We start from the raw sequence: 12,598 nt of genomic DNA, 5'->3' as shown, positions 1-12,598 counted from the left end.
TAATTCTTTATCAGCTCTATACAGTTAGAAACACATAGTTTATATTCTTAAAATTTTTCTACATTTATAACCATTTTTACTTCTTTTTACAAGAATTCAATTTTTGCCTTAAAATTTTTGCTTTCTCAAATTTCATTAATGCAAATCCTGCTAGAATTTTAAAATCAAACAGATACTTAAAAGCATATAAATGATTGTACTTCATTCATTATTATAGGCATACATGTATATGTGAATCACTAAGGAATTAAATAATCATTTATTATAAATCAATGCAATGTTTTATCCCATTTTACTGGGAACTGGCTAAATAAGGCAAAGAAAATCTTTCCCTGCCTCAAAACCTTTCTAACTGTCTCTGAATTAAACAGTTTGATATGATTTTGCCCTTTCAAAAAAGTGAAATTTCACTTACAGTTAGAAGTTTCATTTTTCATGATTTGATTAAATACAGACTACTTATATCTATGCACTGACATTAGCATTCAGCAGCACTCTCATTTTTGTACTAAGACATGTGGATTCAAATTAGAGCTGCATGTTAGACAACGGCTTGCATAAACCAAGGCTTGTTAAGGCAATGTTAATGAGCCCCCATTGTATTGAGCATCTTCACCTTTTAGATTTTTCAAGTTTGTTCAGATCAGGGTTGGAAGAACTGATTAATGCTGAAAGAATGCCAGGAAAACCTCTACAGAACCAGTGCATTGTAGAGGATTACTGAAAGGTGGAGGAAAGGTATATGCATGCACTTGGCATTGGGTTAAAAGCATAAAAGTGAGTCACCAATTTATCTCCCTTAATGAGATTATAATGCTTCTTCTTGTTCTATTCAGAAAATTTCACCAAAGACAATTTTCAGAATTGAGGTTGTTGGGTTTTTTAACCAAAGCAACAATGACAATAATAGTGAAAAATGTCTTCCTTCTTTATTAGAAGCAAAACAAAATATATTTTCCATTATTACAACTCAAAAGAATTATATATATGTATATATATATATTATAATTATAATATATAAATGTATGTATGCACACACACCAATTAATCAAATCTTCACAGAAACAAGGAGAAATAAGCAGGATAAGTAATAAAAATCACTATTTTCTAGATCAAAATAAAAGTTGAAAAACAGATCCATTAGCAGACTTCACCAAGACCATATTTAAACAACCAAATAAGCAGCAGCAAGAAAAACAAAAGAAAATAAATCAGAAATTTAATGCATAACTCTTGTGAAATCCTTTTTTGAGATCACCAGTCTGCTCAGAAAACACTTTGCAAGATGTCCTTGGACTGATCTGGTATGTTTTGTTTACGTATTTTCCTTTTCCTTTTCAATATATTCTATCCAATAAAACTAGACACATTGAGGATAAGAAAAAAAATTAGAAAGGAGGAAAGAATTTTTTTTCATCTCTGGCTTTTGTAATATAGTGTGAAACTAGAAAAAAAACTGTTGAATAATATAATTCCACTCAGTTAAACATGAAATATAATAAGCAAAAATGCCATTATTTTCATGATTTTTTCTCTCATAGAGCTTAAAATATAGGAGTGATGTGAAATATAAAATGATATACACATACAAAATATTATGAATATATATTTATATAAATAAATATAATACATTAATTTTTAGGGAAATTGTCAATAAAGTACCCAAAAAGACCATGAAAGAATTTTTGAAAGAAAAGTCTAGAAGTGGTGAAGTGGTGATAATAGGTAAAAACTTGCTTCAGCATATACATATATATATATATATATATATATATTATTTTTTTAGGTTTTTGCAAGGCAAATGGGGTTAAGGGGCTTGCCCGAGGCCACAAATAATTAAGTGTTTGAGACCGGATTTGAACCCAGGTACTCCTGACTCCAAGGCTGGTGCTTTATCCACTGTGCCACCTAGCCCCACCCCAATCATCAGCATATATTAATTTGCCTTTTATCTGAGAACATAACTCTGAGGATCTTCCTATGTCCATGGACAAGGGAAAACACATGCATAAAATATTAATGATAATAAAAATGAAGAAAATAGCCAGTATGTGTCTCACCAAAGCTTCTCTATTGCTCAATTCAATTAATCTTCTGTGCTATCTATGTATCTATCTCTCTATCCTTCTATTTCTTTATCTATTTATTTCTCTATCTCTATCTGTCTCTCTACCTATCTATACATCTCTCTATTAATCAACATTAACTTTTTGAGTTTATCACTAAAGATCAATAAAATATTTATTAATTAATAGAGATGTAGAGAAAGTAGATATACACCTGTGATCATCTATACCTATATATCTATCTCTGTGCTTACATATCTATGTCTAGATTTATATGTGCTGATATCTATCTATATATGTCTACATCTAGATATCTATTTATGTATATAAAAATAAGTGTATTTGCACACACGAAGCTGTGCAAAACAATTTCAACAGAAATAAAGCACTAATAACTGGGCAATAAAGGAAAATCTTATAGACTATACACTATAATTTAGTTGTTCTTAGAAGGAAGTCAAGGTTCTATTGAGATGAAATGGGGATGGGAATGCATTTCACATATCTGAACATCTAGAAATAGGCATATGGCGATAGGATTTTATGTGCAAGAGAGTGAAGACAATTAACAGACAAGCTTAATTAAACAAAATAGATGATCTGCAAAAAAAGCTATAAGAGAGGTAATTGGGATCCAGAACCTGGAGAGATTTAAACACCAGAGTAGGAATTTTTGAGTAGAGTTATAATTTGACCCAATGTCTGTTTTAGAAATATCAATTTGGAAGAAATGTAAAGGATGAAATGAAGAGAAAGATAAAAAAAAAAGAAGAATTAGATTATTACAAAGTGTTGATAAAAAGTTTCTAACCAAAGGATATATATATATATATATATATATATATATATATATATATATATATATATATATATGGAAAATTTGGTCCAGGGAATGATTTTGTAGCAAAATAAAATTAGTTCTATTTTGACATATTAAATTTACAAAGTCTAAGGTGCAGGTAGGGAAGTTCATCAGAAATTTGCTGATGTGGATGGCATTCAGTTCGTCTTAACATATATATTGAAATAATTTTCATGTAAATCATAATGAAAGACATAATTGGTTGCATTAATAAGAAGAAAGTACAATGGAAGAATTGAAGGTCCTAGAAAGAATATTGTGTAATAGTGACATGCCACTGGAAGTGAAAAGGTAATCTTTATTTTAACACTGCTTCATTTTATTTTTGTTTTTTCCAATTACATGCGAAGATAGTTTTCACATGTTTTTTATAATACTTTAAGGTACATATTTTTTTTCTCTCTCTCTTCCCTCCACCCTCAAAAGTTATGTGGTTTGCTTTCCTAAAATTGAACTATTCTTTCTTAGCTGGTAGCAATTCTATCAGAACATGGTATATTATGCTGGTAATAACTTGTTATAATCAATTTACTAAAATTTTATTGAAAATTTTTGCATCAGTGTTCATTAGGTCTATAATTTTGTCTATTTTTGTTCTTGGTATATATATATATATATATATATATATATATATATATATATATGGTATATATATATATTGGTGTGTATATATTGGTGTGTATATATATATATATATATATCAGCATCAAATTGATGTCAAGAAAGGAATTTGGCAGAAATCTATATCTATTTTTTTCAAATATTGTATGTAGAATTGGAATTACTTTTTTTCTTAAATCTTTGTTAGAATTCATTTATAAATACATCTGTTTCTAGAGATTTTTTCATAGGGATTTTATTTATGATTTTGTCATTTTTTCTGAAAAAGAGACACTTTACTATATAATTCTGTGTTCTGTTAATCTGAATAGCGTATATTTTGTAAATGTTCATACATTTCACAAGCTGTATCACTGGTTTGCTGATGGTGAGCTGGGTTGTAGCCAAGAACTAACTTCTGCGTTCTCTGTCTTGCCTGCTCTGGGTCAAACTGCCCTTTTAATCAAGTGGGACAGACCTTTCCAGAAGTGCTTCTAACATATATTAAGTTGGAAAATTCTCCACTTTGTCCTTTTTTGAATTTTTGTGAATCCAGAATCTGTTTAGATGCTTGAATAATACTATTTTTCAGAGAAGCTTGGAGAACTCAAGGAAGTTCTTGGCTTCTTTCTGCCATATTGCTTCCTCTTTCCAGAAAGGATAATCTCATAAATGAAGCTATTAATATGAATAATTATACAAAATAGAAGAATAAAGAGAAAACACTGCATATGCAGAATGGTACTACAGAAAGAGTATTGGATTTTAAATCACAGGCTTAGGTTCAAATGATATGACACTATATCCTATGAAATTTGACTTAAGTCTTCTTACCTTTTTTTTCTCAATTATCTCATCCTTAAAATTAAGCAATTCTAAATCTGTTTAAAGATAGAAGACAATGGTGTTCTTAAAAGATAGAAAGAAAATAAATTTTTATGTATTGAACTTAAAATAGAGAATTTTTAATGTTTTATTAGAAACAATTGAATCTTTTCCTGTAAAAGTTATGTCTACATTTAAATGTTCAATTTGCTTATAAATGACCATTATAAAACCATTTGAATAAAAACTACCCTCCTCCTTCCTTGTCCTACCTTAAAGATCTCCCTATACATTCTACGATTGAATACTTGAGTAAAAGCTTGAAACAAATATTTATTACTAATTACAGTAATTGTCAGTATACAGTTACATGCATATAAATACACACACATATATTTATATATATGCATTTATACATATGTGTGCATGTGTTACTACATTAGTACATTCAAGATACATTCAGAATTCATGTGATTTTACTTTATAAGGCAAAAAAAAACTTTCATAGTTAATAGAAAAGAGTTGAATCTTAAAGGAAACAAAGGCATGGTATTTAAATGAAAGACAATAGAAAGAGTATTCTAAACATAGCAGATATCCAGTATAAAAATATCAAGATTAGAATCAGGGTATATCAGGTACATTTTAATTCGACCCACATGACTGTACAGTAGTGTTCATGAAGAATGTGTGGAGGGAAGTAATATATTAAAATACTAGTATGATAGGAAGAGACTGAGTTGTAAATAACCTTAAATGCACTTGAAGACTACCATACTTCCCCATGTATAAGACACACACTTCTTTGAAAAAATGTGGGATCCCAAATTTGGGAGTATCTTACACAGCGGTTGTATATTTCTTTACTTGCATTTCCCATGTTTTCACTCTTGTTTTGGTGCTCATTGTCTTGTACATACAATGTTTCGGTTTAACAAGGAGTTACATATTCATCTTATGGTACTAGTGGACAATGAAGATGTTGAATAATTTTTCAACAAAGTAATACATAAAATAAAGATAAATATGAAATGAACTCATGAAACCATTACCACTTCAATGATAATTTGTTTTAGTGACAGAATTCATGCCAGAGTGTGATAAAAATCATAGAGATTTTAGATTAGCTAGAAATTTTAGTATAGCTATTGATCCTCTAAATTTGAGATCTTTTTCAAGTCTGAATGAATATGAACCTTGAAGAAGTGCATCATATAAATCTTATTCTCAGTTAAAATAGAACAAGAAGAAAGAAGGAAATTTTAAATGGAAAGATGATTCCCAGTTTCTCCTGGAAAATGCAAAAAAAAAAAAGATAATGGAAAAACTGCCACTATCATGTATCCAAGAGGCATCTAAATACATCATTTTAAGAGGCATTAGCTATCCCCAAACTGCAGTTCTCATATAAATTTGAAAAAATAATCAACATGAACACGATAGTGGTTTATGCATCAATATTCATTGCATAAAGAAAAGATGTAGTTTAATTCTGCAGAAAAAGTCACTAAAGCCATATAATTTCAATCAATATATTCTTTGAGACACAGTTACTCAACACAAAAAGGGGAATATGTGAGTTATTTAGCAATAAATATAGAATAAAATGTAGACTAGAAATACCAAATAGGAGAGACCAAAATCTCATACATATATCATAAGCCTCAAGCTGATCTGTCAATATATCATGAAGAGTTCTTTTGAGAAAAAAATCAGGAAACATTAGATAAGGGAACCATTTAATAACATCACAGAAATAGAAATATGTATATTTTAACAGATAAGATATAATTCACAATTGAGCTGGGATTGCTCAAATCAACTATCAGTCTGCCAAGTTGTTAGAACAAAGATCAACATCACTATGAAATGAATATGATAGTAGAAGTTAACCAATCCAATTCTACTTATTTAAATAAATAATGAATAACCAAGATTACTTGCACGAGAAAATACATAGACCCAGATTTCAATAATTAGAAGCTTAAATTTACTTCTTTTAAAAATACCCTGTAACATGGAGATGAATGAACTAAAATGTCAATACAGATTTTTAATGGAAAGATGAAATGTTGTTATTGTTTTTCTGTCATATTTGACTATGAGTTCATATGAATGTTTTTGGCTAAGATCCTATAGTGATTTCTCTTTTGATTTTCCAGCTCATTTTACAGATGAGAAAACTGAGACAAACAGGGATATGTGACTTACTCGGATTGACACAGTGGTTAAATGTCAGAATTCATATTTGAATTCATAAAGAAGTCTTTCTGTTTCCATGTCTGGCTCTCTAACACACTGTGCCCATAAAGTGGTTCTAAAGATATAATAGGCAGGGTAGAATTCTCTTAAAAATATTGAGTCACTAAGAAAATTTTTAAGGACAAAACGAAGTTGTGGAGAGAAGCTTAGAAATTATCTCAGTTTTTTCCAGTTTCCCTCTAAGACAACTTTAAATTAAATTCTTAAATAGACTCTTCAGTGACAGAACCCCCCAAAAAAAGATGGAATGAATTTTTTCCTGTTTAAGATATATTGGAGGGTCTCCAGGAAAGGTCTGTCTCACTTGGCTAAAAGTGGACTTCAACTCAGTGCAGACAAGATGCAGGGAAACTAGTGGGAGACTTTAAACACAGTGAAGATCAATGAAGAAGGTCCTGGATCCCAGGTGAGCTGGTCAGTGCTATGGAACACTAACAATGAAGGTTCAGCCCCAGGGCAGAAAATTCTGTTGCTAAAGGCAGGACTGGTCTAGTTGTTCCAAAGCAGGAAGCAAGTCACCAGCATTTGAATGCTGAAAGTCAGTGACCAGATTCCTGGCCCCAACCAAGAAGAATGGAACTATGTCCCCCGTGCATCAGGAATAAGTTAATAGCTTAACTTAAATAATTATTTTTTTCAGTTTTTGCAAGGCAAATGGAGTTAAGTGGCTTGCCCAAGGCCACACAGCTACCTAATTATTAAGTGTCTGAGACCGGATTTGAACCCAGGTACTTCTGACTCCAGGGCCAGTGCTTTATCCACTATGCCACCTAGCTGCCCCTAGCATAAATAATTATTGAAAAATCAAAAAGAGTCACAGTCATAGGGTCTACTGTGATGACAGTGAAGATCAAGAAGTCATTTCAGAAGAAGAAAGCAGTGGCAAAATGTCTATAAGTGAAATCTCAAAGAGAAATACAATGTTCTCAAATCCAAACTTGAAAAAGATTTAAAAAATCAAATATGAGATAGAAGAAATTTTTGGAAAAGAAATGAGAGTTGTGCAAGTCTAAGGATATGAACAGGTTGTTTTCAGATGAAGAAATTGATGCTATCTTTAGTCAGGTGGAAAAATGCTCAAAATTTTTTTGATTAGAGAAATGCAAATTAAAATAATTCTATATTATATTTGTTCCCTCTCACGTGGAAAGGGTAAGGGAAAGGAGTGTAGGAGGAAAACAAAATGAAACTCAAAACCTTACAACAAATGATTGTTTAAAAGCACTTTTGCATGTAGTTGGAAAAATGAATGAAAAAAAATCTTTCATCAATAATGATTTAAAGTATTATTTTTCATATCACTATAGATAACTTTAATTTCTTCATCTGAGAAGAGTTAATAAATGTTGATGGTCACAAAATCTTGCTGTTATTGTCTACAATATTCTCCTGATTCTACACAATTCACTCAATATATTATCCTGGTTTTACTTTCTTCACTCAACATCAGTTCATGTAAGTCTTTCCAAGTTTTTTCTGCAATAAACTTGCTCATTATTTCTTATATTCTCCTCATACATATCAAATCGACTAAACTGACCAAAAGGCAAAGTATCATTGTTGGAAGAGATATGAGAAAACTGGGACATTTATATACTGTTGGTGGAGTTGTGAACTGATCCAACCATTCTGGAGATCAACTTGGAATTATGTTCAAAGGACTATAAAACTGCATACCGTTTGAGTCAGCAATACTCTCTTAGGTCTATATGCCAAAGAGATCATAAATAAAGGGAGAAAACACTCAAGTAAAAGTATCCATAGGAACTCTTTTTGAAGTGACAAAGATTTAGAAATTGAAGGATTATCTGCAAACTGGGGAGTGACTGAACAAGCTGGGATATATTGTGAATATAGTATTGGTTTCATAAGAAATAAATGAGCATGTCTATTGTAAAAAAACATGGAAAAGATATGAACTGATTCTGAATAAAGTGAGTAGAAACAGGAGAATATTGTATAAAACAATGGTAACATTGTGTGATTATTGGCTTTAATTAGCTCTTCTCAGTGATGAAAATTCTTTTTCATTTATTTTTCCAACTATATGCAAAAATTATTTTCAACAATAATTTGTTATAAGGTTTTGAGTTTCACATTTTTCTCTTCCTCCTTCCCTTTTATCTTCCCTTTGACAGGAAGCAAGATAACAGGGGTAATTCATGTATAATTATTTTAAACATATTTTCATATTAATCAATTGTGAAATAAGAATAATAACAAAAGTTTAAAAAGCATGAATGAAGAAAATTATAAGGCTTTTTGAGAATTGAAAATATTAAGCTTTGGTTTGCATTCAGAATCCATGGTTCCTTTACTGAATGTAGATGGCATTTTACATCACAAGTCCTTTAGAATTTTCTTTGATTATTGATAAGTAAGTTCATCATACTTGATCATTATATAATGTTGCTGATAAAGTATACAATATTCTTCTGATTCTGCTCATTTTACTCAGCATAAGCTCATGCAAGTCTTATCAGACCTTTCTGAAGCCTTGCCAATCATTATTTCTTATAGATAATCAGAATAATAATATTCCATCATATTCACCTACCATAGTTTGTTCCATTTGTCCAGTTATTTGGATCTTATTTCAAATGTGTGTAAAAAGTGTTATGTAACTGTTATTGCTTCTGAATTTGTCTTGGCAGATAGATTCTCAAGTATTTTATTTTGTCTATAGTTACTTTAAATGAAATTTCTCTTTCTATCTCATTCTGCTGGGCTGTTTTGTGATATTTTGTGATATGTAGTCATGCTAATGATTTATGTGGCTTTATTTTATATCCAACTTTGCAAAAGTTGCTAATTATTACAAGTTCTTTTTTAGTTGATTTTTTAACATTCTCTAAGTATACCATCATATTATATATATAAAAATGCTGGGGATTTATATGTGTTTATTTTATATCCTGCTTCTTTGCTAAAGCTGATAATTGTTTTCAGTAGTTTTTAGATGATTTTCTAGTGTTATCTACATAATAATAATATCTGCAATGAGTGAGTTTTGTTTCTGCATTACCAGTTGTGATTTCTTCAGTAATTTTTTTCTCATTGCTAAAGTTAATATTTCTAATACAATATTGAATAATAGTGGGTGAAAGGGGGATTCTCATTTCAAACCTAATCTTTTTAGAAATGCTTCTATCTTATTCCCATTGCAAATAATTCTTGTTGATGATACTGATATAAAAAAATCTTAAAGAAAAATTTAGCAAAGAGATTATAACAAGTTGTTATTAGGATAATATAACATGATCAAATAGAATTTATACCAGATAGGAAAGTATGGTACAATATTTGGAAAAAATTAACATAATTAAACACATCAATAACAAAACTACTAGAAATCATATTATTATCTCAAAAGCGGCTGGAAATTTGTTGTATTTGAAAAAATGAAACACCAATTCCTATTAAATAATGCTAAAGTTTATAGGAATAAATGCAGGTTTTTAAATAAAATAAGCAATTATCTATTTGAAACCATCAATTAACATTATATGTAATGGGTATAAACTAGAAGCATTTCCAATAAGACCAGGAGTGAAAAAAGGATGCCCATTTTCACCATTACTATTCAATATTGCATTAGAAATGTTAGTCTTTGCAATAAGAGAAGAAAAAAATTCAAGGAATGAGAACTTTCAATGGGGAAGGAAAACTTTCACTCTTTGCAGAAAATGGTATACAAAGTTAACCATAGATAATCAGCTAAAAATTATTGACAACAATTAACAACTTCAGCAAAGTAAGAGGATATAAAATATACTTACAAATAATCAGCATTTCTACATACATAAATATGAGCAATAAATTCCAAGGACAGGAGATAGAAAGAAATATTCAATTTAGAGTAAATGTAGACAACCTAAAATACTTGGGAATCTATTTTCCAAGGCAAACCCAGAAACTAAATGAACACAAATATAAAATATTTTCCTCACAAATAAAATCAGAGTAAAACTATAGGAAAAATATGAATTATTCATAATTAGGCCAAGCTAATATCATAAAATTAACAATACTGATCTGATTAAATTATTTATTCATCAACATAATAGTCAAACTGCAGAGAGCGAGGAAAAAATATTAGCAAAATTCATTTGGAGCAACAAAGGTCAGGAATATCAATGGAACTGAAGAAAAATTCAAAGGAAGGTAGCCTAGCTATACCTGATCTAAAACTATACTATAAAGCTGCAGCAATCAAAACTTCCTGGATCGGTGGGTTAGAGTAGGTTCAAAAGAAACAGTAGTAAATTGTAGAGTGCCAGCCCCAGGGGGTGATATTCATATATCCTTGATGACTTTTCCCATCAAAGATATGTGTGGATTATTGCTCTTTGTATTGATCCATTGCCTCACCAGTGAACCCTGACCTAGGATAATCTGTGGTTCCAGGAGTAGTTGTAAAAGGTTTCTTTGATAGAGAAATATGCATATTTATAAGAACAGATATTATAAATTTACCCAGGCAACTGTCAAACTGGGTCTCCTTTAACCAGTCATTCCTGAGATAAGTTTTGGTATAAAATGTCTGAGTTCCTAAAAATAAATTGGTAGATTTTCACTTCCCAACCTTTCGTGTTTGGGTATGTTTTTCTCCCCATCTGACTCTTGGAAATTCATGTCCAGACCCATACCAGAGCTATTGCAGGCCACAGCTGGCACCCAAACAGGGACCAACAGATGAACTGAGAGATAGACAGAGACAGACAGACTGACGGACAGCCAGACACGGAGGGGAATCAATATAGAAAGGAAAGATAAAGTCTGGACACCTGTGGGTCAAAAGATCACTCATAAAGGGACAGCAGGCAATTAAGGTAAATAATTTTTCATCAGGTCTAAAATAGAGAGCATTAAAATGGGCCAGTGATGATCTAAGAATAGAGGATCTTATTATAAAGTGCTAAAGTAGGTACTAAAAAGAAAGAGGCTTGTTAATAACAACAAAACTATTGGAAGAATTTATTGAATGTGTAGAAAAATGTCCTAGGTTTCCAGCAGGAGTATTAAGTATGGAAAAATGGGGAAATTGTAGGGATAAGGGTTCTATGAATATTGTTCAAATAACCACTTGAAAAGAATAGATAAGGGAGAGAAGGTTTCTTGGGATATGAGAGAATCATTGTTCTCTTTTCTCATACTTGAGAGGCCTGATTCAAAGATTCCAGGGATCGTTTTGAGAGAATACAGTAATTTCGATTTTAAAGCATTTAGAGAATTAAAAGCAGCAACTAGCATGTATGGTAAAGCCAGTCTCTATATGTTTTGAATATAATAGAAATATTAGGTAAACAAATATTAGCCCCAGAAGACTGGAACATGATAGCAAAAATTGCTCTTACCCCAGGAGATTATTTAATTTGGAAAACTGAATTTTTTGAGGGATTATACTAGTCAAACTAAAAGAAATGAAAGAGAAGGTTTAAGAATAGCATTTGGAATGCTCTCTAGCACTGGTCCATAGGCAGGAGTAAATAATCAATTTGGGTATGGTTTACAGGCACAGGAACAGGCATGGCTAAAATTACCTGAAAAAGAAGGATGCAATTGGAGTGAGAGATCAGACAGCTTGTTTGCTCGTGGCTTGCTTATCTAGATCTTGAAGTTAACTGAGAGAGATGAATTAAGAAAAAGCACTAGAAAAGAGAGAGAGAATTGTTTCATGAAGACGTGATGAAATAAAATAACATGTTGAATTTATTAAAAATGCTATTTAATTCCAAAAAGACAAGATATAATCAGGTTCATTTTAAAATACGTAATTTTATTATTACCAAAAATAATGGGACGATTGAGAATAAAAAAAAAAGAGCAACTACCCTCCCAGAAAAGATTTAGGTTGAAGTTATTTGGTTATTCTAAGCTGATAGGGGACAGGGTATATTTTTTATGTTTAAAATCAGGAAGTGTTGGATATCAAAACCTTTGAATGGAAAAATGTATTGTGAAAAATGGAAGGTTCTCTGCA

The sequence above is a fragment of the Macrotis lagotis genome, chromosome 6 (genome assembly GCF_037893015.1).
Source record: "Macrotis lagotis isolate mMagLag1 chromosome 6, bilby.v1.9.chrom.fasta, whole genome shotgun sequence".
Classification (NCBI taxonomy): domain Eukaryota; kingdom Metazoa; phylum Chordata; class Mammalia; order Peramelemorphia; family Peramelidae; genus Macrotis; species Macrotis lagotis.
This window is presented reverse-complemented; position numbering follows the sequence as displayed.